Source organism: Anomaloglossus baeobatrachus, chromosome 11, assembly GCF_048569485.1.
Source record: "Anomaloglossus baeobatrachus isolate aAnoBae1 chromosome 11, aAnoBae1.hap1, whole genome shotgun sequence".
NCBI lineage: Eukaryota > Metazoa > Chordata > Amphibia > Anura > Aromobatidae > Anomaloglossus > Anomaloglossus baeobatrachus.
This window is the reverse complement of record NC_134363.1, coordinates 110,672,863-110,696,173: the sequence shown is the minus strand read 5'-3', so window position 1 is coordinate 110,696,173 and position 23,311 is coordinate 110,672,863. Positions and strand designations below refer to the sequence as shown.

Below are 23,311 nucleotides of genomic sequence, written 5' to 3'. Positions count from 1 at the left end.
GCCTATGCTGTGTGACTACCTGGTTTTGCTAGGGCGTCCACACATGTGTCCAGTGTAATGATTCCTCCTAAACTCATTATTAAAAAATCTAACGGAGAATCAGGAGTATTCTAAACCGTACTGTCATGTATACATAATGGCCCTGATACATCAAGCCCGTCCATTACTTATACTGGAGGAGGGGTGATTGAGTCAGAGGTGTTCATGAATTAGGCACACGATTCCTGATAAGTGGCTTACGGCTCCATGCACCTCATCACAAATATTACTCTGGTCAGGGACTGGAGACAGATTTCAGGCATGAGCTACTTCACAGCTGGTTATGAATTAGACAAGTGGTTGTCAGTCAAGGACTGGAGTGAGATCTGAGGCATGAGGTACTCCACAGCTGGTCATAAATTAGATGACCAGTTGCCAGTCACGGACTAGAGTTAGATCTGTAGTATGAGGTACATCACAGCTGGTTATGAATTAGGCAAGCGGTTGCCAGTCAAAAATTGGAGTGAGATCTGTAGCATGAGGTACTCCACAGCTGTTCATGAATTAGACAAGCAGCAGTCAGGCAAGGACTAGAGTGAGATCTGTTGCATGAGGTACTCCACAGATGGTCATGAATTAGACGACCGGTTATTAGTCAAGGACTGGAGTGAGATCTGTGGCATGAGGTACTCCACAGCTGGTCATAAATTAGACAAGTGGTTGTCAGTCAAGGAGTGGAGTGAGATCTGTGACATGAGGTACTCCACAGGTGGTCATGAATTAGACAAATGGTTGTCAGTCAAGGACTGGAGTGAGATCTGTGACATGAGGTACTCCACAGCTGGTCATGAATTAGACAAGTGGTTGTCAGTCAAGGACTGGAGTGAGATCAGGGACATGAGGTACTCCACAGGGGGTCATGAATTAGACAAGTAGTACGAAGGGGCTGCTGATAAGTCTTTGGCTTTACCCAGAAAGAAACGAGATAGGGTGATGAAATTTTACATGTATTCCACATACTCTCCACTGATGCCAACACACTTCTTACATCGGTATTTCAAGTTCTGTAAGCCTAGCAAAAAGAAGGATTTTGGTTGTGCCTTAAACCAGGCATCTGTAGCAGCCATGGCATCAGAAATGGTGTGAAATTTGGTACCCTTGATTTGGAAACAGATAATAGTCGGAGGGAGCTAGATCTGGTGAATAAGGTGGGTGGTCAACCAGCTGGAAGCCCAGCTCTGCCAGTTTTGCCGTGGTCGCTTGTGCAGTATGAATGGAGGCGTTGTCTTACAGGAACAAGATTCCTTTGGACAGCTTGCCACGCCTTTTGGCTTTCAAAGCTTCCTTCAATTGGTCCAAATGTTCAATGTAATACGTTGCATTGATGGTGGAACCCTTTTGAAGGTAGTCCACTAGCAGCACGCCCTTCTTATCCCAGAACACAGACGCCATCACCTTAGTGGCTGATTTTTTAACTCTGAACTTCTTTGGACGAGGAGAACCACTGTGTCTCCACTCTTTTGACTGCTCCTTGTTTTCAGGGTCATACAAATAAATCCAGGTCTCATCCATAGTGACGAGTCGATCCAGGAAGTTCTTATCAGTCTGAAAACGCTGACAAATGGACCCTGGAAATTTTCACTCACATGCTTCTCTGATCTGTTGTCAAACATTTGGGGACCCACTTTGCAGATAGCTTTCTCATGTCCAAATGTTCATGGATAATGACACAAACACATTCACGGGAAATCCCGATGATGTCTGCTATTGCTTTAGCTGAAATTCGTGGATTCTCCAGTATGAGGTTGTGCACAGCATCGACGATCTCCAGAACAACATCCACTCTCGGTCATCTGGGACGTTCCTCATCATTGGTGCTGAAGTGGCCCGGTTTAAATTTGGCAACTCAGTTCTTAACTGTGGAACATGAAGGGTATTGATCCCCCAATGTCTGCGACATATCACCATGATATAACCATAAACTTGACATTGGAACACTCAAAAACAGAAATCAACTTCCTGGATACAACCATAAAAATTCAAAATGGTTCAATCCAGACTTCGGTGTATCGGAAACCTATTCACCGTCCCACATACCTCAGATGGGACAGCTTTCACCCCAAAAACATTAAAAAGCCCATTGGCTACAGCCAGGCCCTCAGATATAATTGTATCTGCTCCAGCCCTGCAGACAGGGATGAACACTTAACCCATCTTAAAAAGACATTTCTAAACCAAGGCTACCACCCCACCTCCATAGATGACCATATCATTGGAGCAACAAGGACCCCAGAAGTGAACTGCTTCAATACAAACAAAAAGAGGAAAATAGTCGAGTACCTCTGGTGGTGACCTACAACCCACAGCTCGAGGTACTGAGAAGAACGGACAAGAAACTTCACCACATTCTACACAAGGATGACCGGTTAAAAACAATATTCAAAGGTCCTCCATTGCTGTGCTACAGGCAACCTCCTAATTTAAGGAGCATCATGATCCGAAGTTCTATGCTCTCAGACACACCAAGAGGAACTTATCCTTGCAATGTAAAGAGCTGCAAAACCTGCACTCATGAAGAGACCAAAGACCGGATACAGATCTCTAACACACAGAAGGACTATAAAATTCCTGGGACATTCACATGTTCCTCTTCCAACGTGGTGTACTTAATCCTGTGCACTATATGTCCTATTGGGGGGCCTCTATGTTGGAGAAACAGGACAGAGACTGAGAGCAAGGATGAGATCTCACTGCCACACAATTACAGACAAAAAAAAAATCCATTTACCGGTAGCCAAACATTTCTGTGCTCTAGGACACAACATAAACCACATGAAAGTTGTCATATTAAAAGGCAACTTCAGATCACAAAATCATCGAAGGGTCTGGGAATACAAATTCACTAAAATGTTTAACTCTGTGGACACAGGACTCAACCTGTCAGGAGGATTCATGGCCCATTACAAAATCTGAGGAGTCATTTCAGAGACTCACCAGACCTCTGATCCTACATGGATATTGGGACAATTTGCAAATTGGGATTCTGATCTGGCTTATATATCCTGAGTCATATTGCAAAGGATTGTCAAAAATCCACTTGTGACTTTTAGGATCGCTACTTCCAATAGGTGGCGCTGTGCTAGAGTTTGTCTCCTTTACTGGAGAGACAATTTGAATATTGGGACAATAAAACTCACACCACTAATCAAAGCTAATTAAGGATTCACTTTCTAAGCTCAGTGTTTGTTTATTTAAATGTCTTTTTTTCTGCCATCCATCTGCTCTGTTTGTGCATATATTTGTGTTTCTTCAGATATTTTTTCATACCATGTCATATGAAGGGACCTGAGATGTCTCGAAAGCTTGCTTTGTAACATCACTTTATTTTATTTTAGCTGGCCATTAAAAGGTATCACAAGATTATAGTTTTGTTCCTCTCACTGAGAACATTCAATAATAATATCACCATGAATAATATCATTTGTGGACTTTCCTTGCAGAAACAAGACTTTTATCACTCCTCTGATCTCAGTTGCTGTGAATATTGCATTAGACTCCGCCATTTTGTTTTCCCGTGTGCGTAGAACACTGTTGCCATAAGCAACAAACACAACATTTTGAAAACATATATTAGACACATAAGGCTTTCATGTGATGTAACATTCATTACCATAGAAACAAAAAAAAGATCACAAAGCCAAAGACTTATCTGCAGCCCCTCATAGTCAGTCAAGAACTGGAGTGAGATCTGTAGCATGAGGTACTCCTTAACTGGTCATCAATAATACAACCAGTTGTCAGTCAAGGACTGAGTGAGGTCTGAGGCATAAGCTACACCACAGCTGGTAATGAATTAGGCTAGGTTTACATTTCCATTGTTTTGCATCAGTCACAATCCGCCGCTCTCATAAACAACGCAATCCGTTTGGCGGATTAGGTTGTTTCGAATAGACTTATATGAGCGGCGGATTGTGACTGATGCCCTTGCATCCTCCGCCCGAATGATCAGTCGTGGAACGCCTGACCGTCGGGCGGCAGGAACGCAGAGTGTAACGTTTTTTGAGAAGCGGAATCCTTAGGATTTTGCTGCGCATGCTCTCTCTCGGCTGCCAAACGATCAGCTGATCGCCCGGCAGCTGCCTTCTGTGAGCGACCAGCTGATCTCCTGGCGGCCGGCTGCTGTGAGCGATCAGCTGATCATTCGGCGGCCGGCTTCTGTGAGAGATCAGCTGATCACCTGGCGGCCAGCTATTGTGAACGATCAGCTGATCATTCTCTCTCACACGTTTTACAACGGAGTCTGACAATGAATTCTTATTCTTGTCACCCGTTGTACAACGCATCAGTCACAAGCGTCAAGCAACGCATGTGACTGATGGAAAACAACTGAAATGTGAACCTTAGCCTTAGACGCTGGTTGCCAATCAAGAAATAAAGTGAGATCTGTGACATAAGGTACTCCACAGGGGTCGATAAGATTTGTGGAATAAGGTACTCCTCAAATGGTCATGAATTAGACAAGTGGTTGTCAGTCAAGATAACAGAAAACTTGGCGCTCAGGAGTTGAAGTGAAAGAACAGTGATTTTTATTCCATGAATAAATACCAATAATAATACCAAGCATAAACGTTTTGGTCCGTAATGGACCTTCCTCAGTGTGCTGTAACAAATATAACATCTCAGGCCCTGGACCCCCATCAATTTGCAATTCTACTGCTTGCTAAAGGTGAAAAATAAGGATGAAAGTTCTGTTACTATTTATGAGTTATATAAATATGATAGCTCATTATATATGAAAACTATGACGCAAGGAGACACTTTACCAAAGTTATTTACTGTCATATATTTCCAACTCTTCTGTGCACTTGAAAATGTTGCAAAATGTTTCATGCATATCTCACATGACGACCAACCTGTCTCAGAGGGCTTAGGACGGAGGCCGCGATTAGACACCGGATAAGATTTCTCAACGTCTCATGTGGTAGAAGTGAATGCAGAGTTTTTAAAAACTGAATTCCAGTGGTCAATATTCTCAAGTGTCTGATCATGTGGGATACATGTGACCGGAGAGTTACTTTCTGAGATTTGTTATATATATTTTTTTTTTTCCTTTATGTTTTACATTGCAAAGTCTCATAGTGAACTGTTATAGAATGTAAAATTATTGAAAGCAGTGACTAACGCACTGTGATATAGCTGCTGCAAGAAATCAGACCTGCTGGATGTTTGGTCACAGGTCATAAAAGACTTAAAGGGAAGGTGTCGCGTTTTTTATTTTTGTATTAATAATAGTGATTATGAAATCAAGTATTTTCAATCCAAAATTAAACTCACTGTTCATTTAGTTTTTATTTCATTCTAGTTTTACATACATAAGCACTTGGGGGCTGCCATCTTGGAATTGCTGTAACGATAGTTACTCACCTCCTTTATGGCAGCGCCCAGGGCATTGGGTCTGATAGTCGGTCTCCGACCCCTATACATAACACAGAGAGCTCCCTGCTGTGACCTGGAGACGCCCCCTGGGCTGTCCAGATCACAGCAGAGGGAGGAGATCATTGCCATCTTTGTGGCGCTCACAGAGTATGCTGTGTGCTCCACTTCCCCCTGTCACCCGCCGGGATGAATGGGGTGAGTACCGGTGCCAGGCAGTGGTGATTGCACCGTAACTGATCCTGGCGTGCTGCTCCCCACTCTGCCGGCCACCCCCCGCACTCTGCCGGTCACCCCCTCCCCCCACTCCGCTCACTCCCCCTCCCCCCACTCCACTCACTCCCTCTCCGCTCACTCCCCTGCTGCTCACCCCCCCTCCCCATCGTGTGCACACCTCGTGCCTCCTCTGCTTGCTGCTATGTACTATGATTGCTGACAGGACACATTGCTGGGGTGCAGGTCTGAGGTGAGTGCATGCAGCTGGGAGCGGTGACTGCAGCGTGACATCTGTAGTGTAGTGCCGCTCAGGCTGCAGATCACCCCTACTCGCCGCATGTCACCTCAGACCTCCAATCCTGGCCACCAGCACAGTATATGGGGGTGTGAGGTACAGTGAGGCATTGGGAAACAGTCAGTGTGGCATTGGGAAACAGTCAGTGTGGCATTGGGAAACAGTCAGTGGGGCATTGAGAAACAGTCAGCGGGGCATAGGGAAACAGTCAGCGGGGCATAGGGAAACAGTCAGCGGTGCATTAGGATACAGTCAGTGGGGCATTGGGATACAGTGCAGCGTGATACTGTGGAACACTATGCAGCTGGCCTTAGTTACACTTTAGACATATTAGGATCACTTTGCGGCCACCAACAAAATGGCTCCGCACTGTGATTCTAAACTTCATCTTCCCTTATCTTTTGGAAACACCCAGATTGGGAGGGGGAGGCGACATCACACACAGGAGAGCAGATTCTGCCCACTTTTACTGCAGCTGTAATGTGAGCTAGTTCTCCAGTAGCTCTACAGCAGGATTTCAGCAGCTGCTTCCCTTAGTGTTTAAAGGCCGCATTACACGCTGCGATATCGGTACCGATATCGCTAGTGTGCGTACCCACCCCCATCGGTTGTGCGACACGGGCATATCGCTGCTCGTGGCGCACAACATCGCTCGGACCCATCACACTACTTACCTGCCTAGCGACGTCGCTGTGACCGGCGAACCGCCTCCTTTCTAAGGGGGCCGTTTGTTCGGCGTCACAGCGACGTCACTAAGCGGCCGCCCAATAGAAGCGGAGGGGAGCCGGACGAACATCCCACCCACCTTCTTTCTTCCTCATTGCTGGCGGGACGCAGGTAAGGAGAGCTTCCTCGTTCCTGCGGTGTCACACGGAGCGATGTGTGCTGCCGCAGGAACGAGGAACAACATCGTTACTGCAGCCGCAACGATAATTGAGCTTAGGGGGGCATGTCACCGATTGGCGATTTTGAACGTTTTTGCAAAGATTTAAAATCGCTAATAGGTGTCACACACAACGACACAGCAGACAAGAACATGCAGCAGAAACTAATCAAGGATACTAGATGCCGTAAAGAGGACCCAAGACAGGGTACTAAGAAGGAAGCTGAGAAAAGGGGAGCAAAACTTCTTTCCTGCATGCTGACCAATGCAAGAAGCCTGACCAATAAGATGGAGGAACTGGAGCTGGTAATGTATGAGGAGAAATACGACATAGTAGGAATAACTGAGACATGGTTAGATGACAGTTATGACTGGGCGGCTAACCTGCAAGGATATGAATTGTTTAGGAGGGATCGTAAAAAAAGGAAAGGGGGTGGAGTCTGTCTATATATAAAGTCCAGTTTAAAGCCCAGACTAAGAGAAGATATTCAAGAGGGAAATGAAGAGGTGGAGTCTCTATGGGTGGAGATACAAGGAGGGAAAACTAATAAAATCCTCATAGGGGTTTGTTATAAGCCACCAAATATAACAGAAACCACTGAAAATCTATTATTGAAACAAATAGACAAAGCAGCAAATCACAATGAGGTGATTATTATGGGGGACTTCAACTACCCCGATATAGACTGGGAAACTGAAACCTGCGTATCTCAGAAAGGAAACCGGCTTCTGTCAGTAACTAAGGATAATTATCTGTCCCACCTTGTGCCGGGCCCAACTAGAGGGGCAGCCCTTCTGGACTTAATTTTAAGCAACAGGCCAGATAGAATAACAGACGTACGAGTGGATGGGCACCTAGGGAATAGTGACCACAATATAATACAATTCCACTTGTCCTTCAGTAAGGTGCCTTGGAGGGGGGTTACAAAAACGCTGAATTTCAGGAAAGCAAAGTTTGATCAGCTTAGAGAAGACCTTCACCAAATTGATTGGGACAATGTCCTCAAAAATGGGAGCACAGAAAATAAGTGGGAAATTTTTAAATCGGTATTAAACACCCACTGCGAGCGAGCCATACCATACGGAAATAAAAGGGCTAGGAACAGGAGAAAACCAATGTGGCTAAATAAGGATGTAAAAGGGGCAATGAATAATAAGAAAAAGGCATTTAAAAAGCTAAAACAAGAAGGCAGCGAGGAAGCATTAAAAATATATAGAGAAAAAAATAAAATGTGTAAAAAACAAATACCGTATTTTTCGCTTTATAAGACGCACTTTTGTTCCCCCAAATTTTGGGGGAAAGTAGGGGGTGCGTCTTATAATCCGAATATACGGGGGGGGGGGGTGTATATATATATATATATATACACACACTACAGAGTCCAGGGGAGGTGCGGGCAGCTCTGGAGCTCTGCTGGGGGACTTGTGAAAGCTGGGAGCAGCAGACTTTGATCTCCTGCACCCGCTCATATAATATGCACAGCTGCTGTCCACCACCATGGTGCTGAAAGTGCACCGCGGCGATAGGCTGGGGCAGCAGTGTATATTATATCTGCCTGCCCCTTCTTTGATTGCACATGCCCCCTCCCCCGTGTTAGCTATGTCCCCTATGCTGCTGCAAACAGTAAAATAATAAACTTTTTACTCACCTCCTCCAGCGTGTCTGCCAGGCCTCCCTCCTGCTGCTGTGATAAGGCACAAGAGATTTCACTCTGCCGTGCCGATCACATGACCGGCCGAGAACCAGGAAATGCAGGAGGCCGGAGATCAACCCCGAGGAGGGGGACACAGACAGGACAATGCTGGAGAAGGTAAGGAAAGTTTATTTTCCTAAAAGCAGCAGCATGGGGCGATATATAACACAGGGAGCTGTGTGCCAGCAATAGTGGGCCATGTGCCAGCAATAGTGGGCCATGTGCCGCTACATGGGGCCGTGTGCCGCCACATGGGGCCATGTGCCAGCAATAGTGGGCCGTGTGCAGCCACATGGGGCCGTGTGCCGCCACATGGGGCCGTGTGCCGCCACATGGGGCCGTGTGCCGCCACATGGGGCCGGGTGCCGCCACATGGGGCCATGTGCCAGCAATAGTGGGCTGTGTGCAGCCACATGGGGCCATGTGCCGCCACATGGGGCCATGTGCCAGCAATAGTGGGCTGTGTGCAGCCACATGGGGCCGTGTGCCACCACATGGGGCCATGTGCCGCCACATGGGGCCATGTGCCAGCAATAGTGGGCTGTGTGCAGCCACATGGGGCCGTGTGCAGCCACATGGGGCCGTGTGCAGCCACATGGGGCCGTGTGCCGCCACATGGGGCCGTGTGCCGCCACATGGGGCCGGGTGCCGCCACATGGGGCCATGTGCCAGCAATAGTGGGCTGTGTGCCGCCACATGGGGCCATGTGCCAGCAATAGTGGGCTGTGTGCAGCCACATGGGGCCGTGTGCAGCCACATGGGGCCGTGTGCAGCCACATGGGGCCGTGTGCAGCCACATGGGGCCGTGTGCAGCCACATGGGGCCATGTGCCAGCAATAGTGGGCCGTGTGCAGCCACATGAGGCCATGTGCCAGCAATAGTGGGCCGTGTGCAGCCACATGAGGCCATGTGCCAGCAATAGTGGGCCATGTGCCGCCACATGGGGCCGTGTGCCGCCACATGGGGCCGTGTGCCGCCACATGGGGCCATGTGCCAGCAATAGTGGGCCGTGTGCAGCCACATGGGGCCGTGTGCAGCCACATGGGGCCGTGTGCAGCCACATGGGGCCGTGTGCAGCTACATGGGGCTGTGTGCAGCCACATGGGGCCGTGTGCAGCCACATGGGGCCGTGTGCAGCCACATGGGGCCGTGTGCCGCCACAGTGGGCCGTGTGCCGCCACAGTGGGCCGTGTGCCGCCACAGTGGGCCGTGTGCCAGCCACAGTGGGCTGTGTGCCAGCCATAGAGGATGTGTGCCAGGCATAGGGGACATGTGGCATCACTGGGCCATATCCAGATTCAGAGGGCTAATTTTAGGATGGGGGGGGCTATGAGGGACATATACCCTATATGATTTGTCAGACGGACACTGGCATTATAAGACGGACCCCATTTATTAAAAAATTCTCTATTCCTTCACCAAATTTGGGGGTGCGTCTTATAATCAGGTGCGTCTTATAAAGCGAAAAATACGGTATATTTAGCAAAAGTAGCAACTGAGAGACTCATTGCTAAGGAAAGCAATACAAATCCCAAACTATTCTTTAATTATATAAACAGAAAAAAGATTAAAATTGATGGTGTTGGCCCTTTAAAGAATAATGAGGGTAAAATCATAGAAAGCGATGTGGGAAAAGCAAATGTTTTAAATACTTTTTTCTCAACTGTGTTCACACAGGAAAAGCATATGCCACGGGAAATGCAGAGTGATCATGTAAATGCCCCATTAAGTATGACCTGCCTAACCCAGGAAGAAGTGCAGAACCGACTTAGTAACATTAAAATTGACAAATCACCAGGCCCTGATGGCATTCACCCTCGGGTATTAAGGGAGTTAAGTAATGTGATAGACAGGCCTCTATTCCTTTTATTTAAAGACTCTATAGAAACTGGGTCTGTTCCACTGGATTGGCGGCTAGCAAATGTGGTACCAATATTCAAAAAAGGGTGCAAAAGGGAACCTGGAAACTATAGGCCGGTAAGCTTAACATCTGTTGTGGGTAAAATGTTTGAAGGGTTTTTAAGGGATACTATTATGGAATGTCTCAATGTTAATAACTGTTTAACTCCATATCAACATGGATTTATGAAGGATCGCTCCTGTCAAACTAACCTGATCAGCTTCTATGAGGATGTAAGCTCTCACATGGACCGAGGAGAATCATTGGATGTTATTTATCTTGACTTCGGTAAAGCATTTGACACTGTCCCACATAAAAGACTGCTAAGTAAAATGAGAAAGCTTGGGCTCGGGGAAAATGTGTGTAGATGGGTAGGTAGCTGGCTTAGTGGTAGAAAACAAAGAGTGGTTATTAATGGTGCATACTCAGATTGGGCCAGGGTTACTAGTGGGGTGCCACAGGGGTCTGTATTGGGCCCCCTACTATTTAATATATTTATTAATGATCTGGTGGATGGTTTACAGAGTAAAATATCAGTATTTGCAGATGATACAAAACTATGTAAGGTAGTTAACACAAAGGAGGACAGTTTGCAACTACAGATGGACTTGAGTAAATTGGAGAATTGGGCTGAAAAATGGCAAATGAGGTTTAACACAGATAAGTGTAAGGTTATGCTCATGGGAAGGAGAAACAGATGCTACGATTACTTACTAAATGGGAAACTGCTGGGGAAATCAGACATGGAAAAAGACTTAGGCATCTTAGTGAATAAGAATCTAAATTGGAGTGCCCAGTGTCAGGCAGCAGCCACCAAAGCAAATAGGGTGATGGGATGCATTAGAAGAGGTCTGGGGGCACGAGATGAAAACATCATTCTCCCTCTGTACAAATCACTCGTCAGACCACTCTTTGAGTATTGTGTGCAATTTTGGGCGCCGGTGCTGAAGAAAGACATTACTGAACTTGAAAGGGTTCAGAGGCGGGCTTCTAAAATAATAAATGGAATGGGTGCATTACAATACACGGAAAGGTTATCAAAATTAGGTCTATTTACTCTAGAAAAGAGAAGACTTAGGGGAGACCTAATAAATATGTACAAATATATCAGAGGGCCATATAGAGATCTCTCCCATGATCTGTTTGTACCAAGGACTATGACAAGAACAAGGGGGCATTCTTTTCGATTGGAGGAAAGAAAATTCCTACATCAGCATAGAAGAGGGTTCTTCACGGTAAGAGCAGTGAGGCTCTGGAACTCTCTTCCTGAGGAAGTGGTGATGGCCAACTCACTGAATGAATTTAAGAGAGGAATGGATGCTTTTCTTGTTAGCAAAAGTATAGAAGGTTATAAATAGCATAATCTTACAGGTAGATAGAAGAGCGACCAAGATTATTAGAGGAATGGGTGGGCTGCAATACCAAGACAGGTTATTAAACTTGGGGTTAGTTAGTTAGGAAAAACAAAGGCTTAGGGGGATCTAATCACAATGTATAAATATATGAGGGGACAGTACAGAGACCTTTCCAAAGATCTCTTTACACCTAGGCCTGCGACTGGAACACGGGGGCATCCGCTACGTCTTGAGGAAAGAATGTTTAATCATAATCACAGATGAGGACTCTTTACTGTACGAGCAGTGAGACTATGGAGCTCTCTGCCGTATGATGTTGTATTGAGGGATTCACAAGTAAAATTTAAGCAGAGCCTGATCGCATTAATTGAAAAATATAATATTACCAGTTATGTATATTGGATTTTATGACAGGGTGTTGATCCAGGGAACTAGTCTGATTGCCGTATGTGGAGTCAGGAAGGAATTTTTTTCCCCATTGGAGCTTATTTGACACATTGGGGTTTTTTTGCCTTCCTCTGGATCAACATGTTAGGCTACGGGTTGAACTAGATGGACTTAGAGTCTCCCTTCAACCTTAAAAACTATGAAACTATGAAACTATGACATGCTAAAGCGGCCGGATGTGCGTCACAAATTCCGTGACCTCAACGAGATCGCTTTAACGATGTCGTAGCGTGTAAAGTGGCCTTAAGAGTGGAAAATATCAAACTTTTAATTTTTTTATATTTTTCTCAATTACACACAAATAATTTTATTTAAACATAACATTAAAACATCAATACTTTATATTTTTTCAGTTACTGAAAATTTTTTTTTTTACAACACCTTCCCTGTAAAGCTATAATAATATGTATTATTACTCATATTTTCCCAAAAATAAGACAGGGTCTTATATTATTTTTTTGCTCTAAAAAATGGGCTAAGGCTTATTTTTAGGGGATGTCTTTTTTTTTTTCCGTGAACAACAATTTATATTTATTCTTGAAGAAAAAAAATCAACATTTATTCAAATATAATCATACTGCATTCTGGAACATCAACATAACTCTCCAAACCCTGTCTGTCTGTCTGTCTGTCTATCTATCTATCTATCTGTCCATCCATACACACACACACTGCAACACTGCACGCGCACACACTGCACGCACACACTGTTCATACACACACTGCACACACACACACACACACACTGAAACACTGCACACACACACACTGCACACACACACACACACACTGCACACACACACTGCACATACGCACACACACACACACTGAAACACTGCACACACACTGCACATACGCACACACACACTGCAGATACACACACACACAAACACACACACTGCACATACATACCAGCCTGTCTCCCCTTCAGCTTTAGACTCTACACTTAAGAGAACTTTTGGTGACAACCTAGTCACATGATGTGTTGTCACAAAGGTCCTGAAGCAGTGTTATCATCAGGATATAAATATTGGGGACCTTGTGAAATTGCCCAGTTTTCTCTACCTTCCCCCTAATGCCAGTCCTGCATACCAGCCTGTCTCCTGTTCAGTTCTATTAGACTCCTATAATTAAGAAACCTTTGATTACATCATAAAGATTTTTTTTTTTATTTTTTTTTAGGGACCCCAGCAATTGTATTCCAAGGTTAAGATTGTTTAAGGACCTTTGGTGTGAAGTCACCAAAGGTCCTTAAACAATCTTAACCTTGGAATACAATTGCTGGGGTCCCTAAAAAAAAAAAAATCTTTATTTTTATAAACAACCTAAATTCCCTATCAGTATGTCTTTGGAGTGTGGGAGGACACTGGAGTACCCCCACGCAAACACGGGGAGAACATTCAAAAAACTTGCAGATGTTGTCCTTGGTGGGATTCAAATCCAGGACCCCAGCGCTGCAAGACTGCAGTGCTAACCACTGAGCCACCGTGCCGCCCTAACTAACTATAAGAGTGGGGGTCCTGAGGAATTGGGCAGTTTTACTGCATCTTACTGTAACTAGGGCTTATTTTTGGAGTGGTGCTTATATTGCAAGAATACTAGAAAAATCCTGTAAAATTATGGTGGGGCTTATTTCTGGGGTAGGTCTTATTTTCCGGGAAACACGGTATCAATGCAACTGGCGTAACTTCAATCTCATTGGCCCCGAAACAAAATCTCCAAAATGCTCCCCAACTATCATAGGTAATAGTACTGGCCTATTTATAATGGTCAAATAGATGTTTCCAGATGCATGGCGTGAGAGGCGACATTTCAAAGCTGCAAATACAGCACTGACAGATCTAATTTCTTATCTTTTTTTTTTAAAGTAAGCTCACTGCTCTAAAATAGATTCACGAAAGCAATTAGTGTACATGTTGTTGGTCACACGACTTGTCTGAGACCTATTGTTGTGCCAAGCCTCTGGGATCTCTATGTCTACCATAAGGTGAATTCACTTCCAGTTCATCTGAATGGAGTTTGACGAAAACTAAGTAGTTAAAGAGGTTGTCCACTATACATTGATGGCATATCCACAAGATAGGTTATCAGTGTCTGATTGGTGGGGGAGTGACATCGGGCATTCCCCCCCGATCAGTTGTTCCCGATGCCAGACGGAATTGCTCAGTTACAGGGTTGCACAGCACAGCTCAGTGGACTGTATAGTGGCCGTGGCTGGGTACTGCACACCCGCCCAATATTCAAATCAATAGGGGGCATGTGCCGCGGCCACTATTCTGTTGATGGAGCTGTGTAGCTCCATAACTGAGCAGTTCTAGCTGCCTCCGACACCGGGAACAGTGGATCAGTGGCGATGCCTGGTGTTGCACCCCCACCAATCAGACATTGATGTACTACCCTGAGGATAGGCCTTCAAAGTAGTGGACAACCCCTTTAACACTGAAACAATCTAAGTCAGACGTACTGAACTGAAGTGCGAAGTGAAAAAAGGGGAGACAAGAGCACGTAGGGTCTTAAGGAGGAGAATGGATTGTGAGAAAGGATTGAGGCTCTCCTGGCTCGGGTTTTGGACCCACAACCTTGTATGGCACTTGTAAATATCTGCTGCTGCCCCATAGAGATAGAATCAGTATACCTAGAGGAAATGGGTTAACAGTCCATTCTGTCAATGGGGAAGATGAAGCAGAGGTATATTCCAAGGAGATTTATCAAGTCTAAGTGTTTTGAAGTGTAAATCTTCTTCTTCAGGACATTGTAACAGTTTACGTCCTGAAGAAGAAGTTGTACACTTTGAAATGCGTAGACTTAAAAAAAAAACTACACGGATTATACCTCTGCTTTATCGTCTCCATTGGCTGCGTGGCCTGTTAACCCCTTTCCTCCTGGTATACTGAGACGTGGCTAGCAGAGTGGCTGCTGGCTTGTGTTTCACATCTAAGCTGCTACATAGAACATTGTGGTATGACTGCAAACAAGGACAAGCAATCACTGAGTTATTGAGGAAGAGCTCAGTGGGTTCAGCCATAGAGCAGGTAGATAGCTGGATAGTACCCCGGAGTGTCCCTGCCTCATGAATTGTCCAGTCCTTTCAGCGATACCCAAAATAGGTTATGCCTAGTGATGATCAAATCTTTTGAAATTTGAGTTCGCCAGGTTCTACAAATTCAAAAAAAAATCCAACACACATCAAATCAATTCAACAAGAATTCCTCCTGTCGTCTGGTTATTTCCTCCCTGTTCTTTATTTTCTCCTTATAATTTGTTGTCTGATTACTCTGTATGAGCATGCTGCATGCTAGAGTTTTGGTTTCTCCAATTTGTCCATATCTTTGGGTTCCACCACTCCTGTCCAGGTCCACCTCTGGGGTGGGGGAAGAGGGGGTATTATATCAGGGCTGGCCAGGAGCAGGGCAAGGATGGTTGCCCAGACATCTTCACCATTAGACGTATCTCTGGGAGAAGGGACATCTAAGACCCCCTAGTCTGAGATCCAGTCTAGGAGCCCCAGTCCCCTGTTATCCTCTCATACCCTGTGAGAGGCATGTACAGATGTAAAATTTGACCAGTAAAACATACATACAAATAAAATAGTTTGTGAGTTAGACAGTCAGTTCTACATCTAGATTTTTATGAATTTTTTTTTGTTTTTAAAAAAACAAGTATTCCTCCCTTCTCGAAAATTGTTGCATGATAAATGCATAATCTCAGTGCAGTTGGTTGTGACAAGCAAGCACACCGCCTCTGACTGACACTGATTTCAGATTTCTTTTTCTGTAAAAAATATTGTGTTGCTTTCTAATGTATTAAGAATGAAGAAAAAATGTACTTCTAATTAATTAACATTCAAATGTATCAGGAGACATGCATCTTCGCTGATTAATCACACTGGCACTGCTGTTGGTAACACTTCAATCTTTCTCCCCCCTTTTTAATTGAATATTTGTTTTATTTACAGAACACTACTCACAAATTCATTGCTGCAGTTATACAACATATTATTGTCCGGCGTATTTAGCCTATGTTTTTGGGCTTTCTCTTTCGATTTCTAAGTTGCAAGCTTTGATGTACTCTCACTATCTTAAAATCACTCTCAAATGGCTGCTGCATTCCATGTGTCGTGGGCGGAGGAGGGGACGCCGCACTTTCCCACTGCTCGGGTCCGGCTGCCGCTGCTGCTGAGGCCTGCTGCTGCTCGGTGGCTCGAGCGATGGGCCGGATCCCGGGGACTCGAGCGGCGCTCCTCGCCCGTGAGTGAAAAGGGATTGGTTTTTGGGATAGTTTATTGTCCGTGACACCACCCACGGTTGTGGTGATTGTGTGGACACCACCGCTGCTCAGTATGGGGATCCCGGGAGCGGTGACAGGGAGCAGCAAAGTTGTTGGTTCTCCCCTCCGTGGGTAGGGGGTGGTTGTCCCGGGGCCCAGTGATGAGGTGGGTGATGAGGGATGGCGGGTCCGGTGCAGGGCTTGGTGGGGTGCAGAGACGCGGGGGCAGCGCTGTGCCTCACGGCACTGTGGTACTCACTCAGCCTGAGACGGGGACACAGTTCTCGGTAAAACACACGGCTGGAAAGACGGTTCCCACGGACGGCTGCTGTTGCTTTTCCCCAGTAGTTGACGGTGACGGTCCCTTTTCCTGCACCTAAGTCTATGTTGGTAGCGATGGGTTCCCACCGGTAACCCGCTCCCCGGCTTGGATATGGGCCGGAGGAGCCCCTCTTTGCCCGCAGGCGCTGGCCCTGAGAAACTGGTGCCTTGGCGGTGGCGGTGTCTCTCTCTAACGGTTGGACTTTTGCCTTCAATCGGGACTTGATTGTTGGGAGACCCAAAAGTCCCCTTCACTGACGGATTTGGCAAATTCACGGCGACTCCTAGCCTTGCCGGGATCCGAAAGGACCCTGCCAATGGTGCTGGCTTCTCTTCGTATACCGTTCCGGTACCGCCGGGCCACCACCCGTCCACGGTCCTTTCGGCAACCTCCGATCAGCCGCTCCTGCAGACGGTCACCGCCGTCTGCTAACCTTGCTGTTCTCAGTCCGGGGCACACACCCGGACCAACTTCAGGCTTTCTCAACTGTCACTTTCTCTTCCACTTTTACTCCTTTCTCTTGCTCCTCTACCACTTCACTTCAACTTCACTAACTGTTCTGTCTACACTCCTTCACTTCCTTAGCTTAACTGCCTGGTTTTCCCGCCTCCAGGGCTGTGAACTCCTCGGTGGGCGGAGCCAACCGCCTGGCCCACCCCCTGGTGTGGACATCAGCCCCTGGAGGAAGGCAACAAGGATTTTTGGTTAGCTTTGGTGTACCTATCTGGGGTGTAGGGTGTGGTGGTGTTATGACCTGTGACCCCTGGCTTGCCCAGGGCGTCACACATGCCTTGGCTTTTATGCAGGTTATGATAGTCCTTTATGATAGGCTGCATTATACCATGTGATGTGACAGCTTCAAAGCATTTGCTTGTCTAGTCTGCCTGATGCCAAAACAGCCTTCTGTGACCGATGCAATCTGTTGATATGTGAGAAAGGCAGTGAACTTTTTTTATCGATTGACATGAGTCAAATTGTTAATTGTTTAAATTCTCTGGGACTTGCAAATTTCATTAAATTCAACCCTAATTTGATTTACATCTAATCAGCTTGTTCATCTTTAGGTTTTGGGTACACTAACCTGGTGCAGTTGTGTTATAGACACAACCACTATAACCATGTGTTGAGGATGGCTGCTGAAGACCCAGGAGGATAGCAATTTTGGAAATGGAAGAAAAGGGTTAATCCACGCTGCCAGAAGAAGATCACTGAAGATTAATGGGAATTAAGATGTTAGATTTAATTGTTCGATGCATTTCGGAGCCATACACTCGTTCTTCAGAAACAAAAATGTACATTATTGATTTTTGTTCCTGAAGAAGTCTATGGCTCCGAAATGCGTCGAACAATAAAATCTAACATCTTAATTCCCATTGATCTTCAGTGATCTTCTTCTGGCAGCACGGATTAACCCTTTTCTTCCATTTCCTCCAACGACCAGATTTGATGAAATATATTGATGATTTACCGTAATTAAATATATTGTTAGCAAAACCTAAGACCAGCAATCAGGTTATATCACTAAATAGAAAAAATGTGCATTTTTGAAAATGATTTGTAATTGAAAACTTTCTTTTTTTCCAAGGTCTCTTTAGACAGGATGGATTTATTAACAATGGAAACCCTTTAACCCTAACGTGCCACAATACAGTTCTTTATTATAGATATATTCTGACATTTTAAAAAATGCCTTATTAGAATCACAGTGGAGCCACAGCTTGTGCCATACTATGGACCTGTGCAACCTAGAAATACGGTAACATGTTGCATTTTGAGCTCAATATTACAAGAGTAGTTCTTATGTTTTTCCCTAAGAATTACAATTATAAGTACAATAATCTGCATTGGTCGCCAATATATTTAATCTATTCTGTATGGGCAGTTAAAAAAGCTACTGGATGGTCACAACGGATGACTTGGCACATCTAGAGCTACCGTTACCAATATGATCAAGGACATGGTGCAGACGTATTGTCCTTCCCTACATTGTACTCCAATATGTCAATCATTTCTCGAATTGTTCCCACGGTTTATACGGATCAGGAATTGCTTGCTCTGTTGAATTTTTCTGATCAACAAACAAGTTCCGCCATCAGCTTCTAATGTAAGAAGATATTACTCTGATGTATCAGAAATGCTATTTCACTATGGATCCCTTATGTGTAACGGATCCCCTGTTTATTTGTAGGACAGGTCTGTACTTGTTTGACTTGGTAAACACTAGGTAGAATTTGGTAAGTCACTGGGCGCTTTCAGCTCGCTCAATGAGCAGCATGAAAAGTGTTTGTAATCAGGGTCATTCCCAAGGTAACAGGGACTCAGCAGCCATGTGAGACACAGCGGCTCCTCTTACAGGAATGAGGAGGAAAACAGGCAGAGGAGAGCTATACAGAGAGACCAACACCCACATGAGAAGAATACAAGACACTACAAGAAGCCAACAGAAAAGAGTTCATCAGAAACACAACCAATGTTAGAAGAAGACTTCAAGATCCAGAGACAAACTCTAAGAACATCTATATCCATGATGCAGTCACTCTAAGAAGACCTCCGTCTGGAGGTAAAGGACCAAAGAAAGGAGAGAGCTAGACTCACTGGTTGCTGCATAAACAAGAGGAGGAACAGCTTAAGTTTAGGGGTCGGAATAAATATTTTTGAAAAGATTAGAAAAAAAAAAGAAGAAAAGTTTATGAGACACAAGAGCAGAGACAGGGAAACAAGGGCGAAGAAGAAAGACGTCCATGTGTAGGACAAAGAGTTCAGCTAAAGCTCTGGAAACGAGGCCTACAACTGCATGAAGGAAGGGGGTGAGTGTCTTTGTATTGTGGGTGAAGGCTTTTCCCTCTGTATTCTCAGCCCATGGGTACTGGGAACAGCCTATTCTTAATATCATACATCAAAACTTTCTCTTATCTAAAGTTTTGTTCAGCATACATCCTCAGTTTTCATTTCCGATTGCCCCTCAGAGAGACTATTTATACTGGCATGGACATCAACCTTGCATGGCTGGAGTTTTTGTGGCTAATAAATATGAGCTCCCACTGGTTACATTTATGAGTTTCTCTACTTTACACTATTTGTAGCACTGGGAGCTTAGTTGTTCTCAATGTAGGGTCATGCAATCTTCAGGTTTGGAGCAGGGGGGCTGCCTGAAAGTGAGCCAGGGCTGTAATTTATGGCCACTATATCCATTTTATAACTTACTCAGTTGCAGAGATACATGATGATACATAATGACATATAAAGTATACAACTAGATAAAAGAAGCCACTTGTGAAAAATTGAAAAGATTGACTGTGATAACTCTGGATTAGACAGATACGCCACAGCTCTCGGCATTCTTTATAACCGTAGCTGTGGAGTTGAAGCTAATAGTGACAAATAAGTTGCAAAGCTTTATAAGTAATGAATCATCTCCATCACACAATTCATTTCCTCAAATCTTCAGATATTTTAGATTATACATGATCGTTTTAAAACTAACGGTTCATCAAGGATAAAAAAATATCTGAATGTTAATGACGTCTGCATAAAATCTACCTACAACGTAGTTTGATGGTAAATGAATGTATATTCTGAAGCAGGGTGGTAACTAGCAGATGTAGGGGCTTCAGCCACTGAAGGGATCTGAAGCCTAGGTGGGCCTAAAAGGACCCTTTGGCCCATATGAGAAGTCCAATAGTGTTAAAGACTTTTGCACTGAGGATTAAAGATATTGGTGCCTGAGTTTCAAGGTACCCCAGTGGTCAGCAGATTATCTATTATGTATGTTATAATTGCACAAATCAAAATTTCCAATTATGTCCAATACATGTTGGTTCAGTAGCCACGAACTGCTCCATAGAGACCCACACACCGGATGTGGCTGCTTCGGCATGTGGATGGTTTTGACGAAAATGTGTCTCTGCCAACACCTCTCTCTCTATATGTACAGTAAGGAAAATAAGTATTTGATACACTGCCAATTTTGCAAGTTTTCCCACCTTCAAAGAATGGAAAGATCTGTAATTTTTATCATAGGTACACTTCAATCATGACAGACAGAATAAAAAAAAAATCCAGATATTCACATTGTATAATTTTTAAATAATTAGTATGCATTTTGTTGCATTAAATAAGTATTTGATACAATACAAAAACAGAACCTAATATTTGGTGCAGAATCCTTTGTTTGCTACTACAGAGGTCAGAGATTCCTGTAGTTCTTGACGAGGTTTGCACACACTGCAGCAGGGATTTTGATCCACTCCTCCATACAGATCTTCTCCAGATCTTTCAGGTTTTGAGCTGTCGCTGGGCAACATTGAGTTTCTGCTCCCTCCAAACATTTTCTATTGGGTTCAAGTCTGGAGACTGACTAGGCCACTCCAGGACCTTGAAATGCTTTTTAGGAGCCACTCCTTAGTTGCCCAGACAAATAGTTATATTTTGGTCTCATCTGACCCCATGACCTTCTCCCATGCCTTATCTGGAACATCCAGATGGTCATTGGTGAAATTGAAATGGGCCTGGACATGTGCTGGATGTTGTGTGCTCTGCAGGATTTTATTCCATCACAGTGTAGTGGGATGCTAACTGTAATCTTTGACACTGTAGGCTCAGTTCTCTTCAGGTCATTGACCAGGTCCTTTTGGGTAGTTCTGGGCTGATTCCTGACCTTCCTCAGAATCATCCTTACCCCATGAGGCGAGATCTTAAATGGAGCCCCAGACCAAATAAGATTGACAGTGATCTTGTGTTTCTTCTATTTTCTAATATTTGCTTCAACAGTTGTTGCCTTCTCACCAAGCTGCTTGCTTATTGTCTTGAATACACAGGAGAAACAGAGTATATAAGGTGCAAAATCATAACAAAGTTTATTATAGTGCATGATTAAAATGACACACAAAAAATCATCAGGGTCAGAATAAAACCACAATATAAAACCACATAGAGGGGTAAGTGTTCTATGGGGCTCGGATTGCCTGGGAAAAATACCAGTTATAGAATATCAAGGACAAAAAACCATCCATGAAGTAAAAAGTAACACATTCAGTATGGAAAAATCATTGCTCATTAAAGCATCATAGAAATGGATGTTAAAACTGGTAAAGTGCATGTGCTAAATCATAACATAATAAATACCATGAGCAATAATACTGAGGTAGTTTGTGTTACACTACCAAGCGAAACGTACGTTGAAGGATGGCCTCAGGGTAGATTGGATGGTTATATCCCCTTGGGAGCTCTCTTTGCCTCTGACAGCACCTTGCCTTAGGACAAACTACCTCAGTATTATTGCTCATGGTATTTATTATGTCATGATTTAGCACATGCACTTTACCAGTTTTAACATCCATTTCTATGATGCTTTAATGAACAATGATTTTTCCATACTGAATGTGTTACTTTTTACTTCATGGATGGTTTTTTGTCCTTGATATTCTATAACTGGTATTTTTCCCAGGCAATCCGAGCCCCATAGAACACTTACCCCTCTATGTGGTTTTATATTGTGGTTTTATTCTGACCCTGATGATTTTTTGTGTGTCATTTTAATCATGCACTATAATAAACTTTGTTATGATTTTGCACCTTATATACTCTGCTTCTCCTGTGTATTCATGTGTTTCAATGAGTAGGTGCTCACCACAGAGCCCCTCACTTGAGGTAGTCTCTGGTGGTTATACAATATTATAATGGTTATGAGGTTTTTTGGTTTTCTCATTGCTTATTGTCTTGTAGCCCATCTCAGCTTGTGCAGGTCTACAATTTTGTCCCTGTTGTCCTTAGCTCTTTGGTCTTAGCCATGGTGGAGAGGTTGGAGTGTGATTGATTGAATGTGTAGACAGGTGTCTTTTATCCAAGTAACGAGTTTAAATAGGTGCAGTTAATACAGGTGATGTGTGCAGAGTAGGATAGCTTCATAAAAAAAAATATCAGGACTGTAAGAGTTAGAATTCTTGCTGATTGGTCAGTGATCAAATACTTATTTCATGCCATATGATGCAAATTAATGATTTAAAAATAATACAATGTGATTTTCTGGATTTTTTTTTTATTTTGTCTGTCACAGATGAAGTTACCTATGATAAAAATGACAGACCTCTCCATTCTTTGTAGGTGGGAAAACTAGCAAAATCAGCAGTGTATCAAATACTTATTTTCCTGTCTCTCTCGCGCTCTCTCTAAATATATATATAAATATATATATACACACACACACACACACTTGGCTTGACCGAGCATGAATGTGTTCTACATGGTGAGAATGGTACAGTGGCCCCTTTTTCTGGGGTGATCCATGCCGGTGATTGCCTACACACAGGCCCATTGGCAGTTGTCTGATGGCCTGTTTACGCCATGGAACATTCTACGAGCACAGAACAATCCATGATACAAGCATTCTGTGCCCATAGAATATCATGTTATTGGCAGCATATCACTTTTTAGAAAGCAAATTTTAAGTCAGCTTAAAAATCAGTGGACCCGACAGACGAGTGTTTTGCTCGTTAGTTGAGTGATTGCTGGTCTGTTTAGAT

At 44.2% G+C, this 23,311-nt stretch overlaps 1 protein-coding gene across 2 annotated transcripts in view; it reads left to right on the top strand.

Moving 5' to 3' along the window:
• The window catches only part of USP2 (ubiquitin specific peptidase 2), a 204,248-nt gene that overhangs the window by 23,490 nt on the left and 157,447 nt on the right, over window positions 1–23,311 (top strand). The window contains exon 1 of one of the 2 annotated variants that reach the window (XM_075327577.1): window positions 19,172–19,597. The exons of the other annotated variant lie outside the window; for it this stretch is intronic. The gene's annotated coding sequence lies outside the window, so the exon portion shown is untranslated. Of the gene's footprint in view, window positions 1–19,171; window positions 19,598–23,311 lie in introns of those variants that run through there. 2 annotated transcript variants of the gene reach the window in all.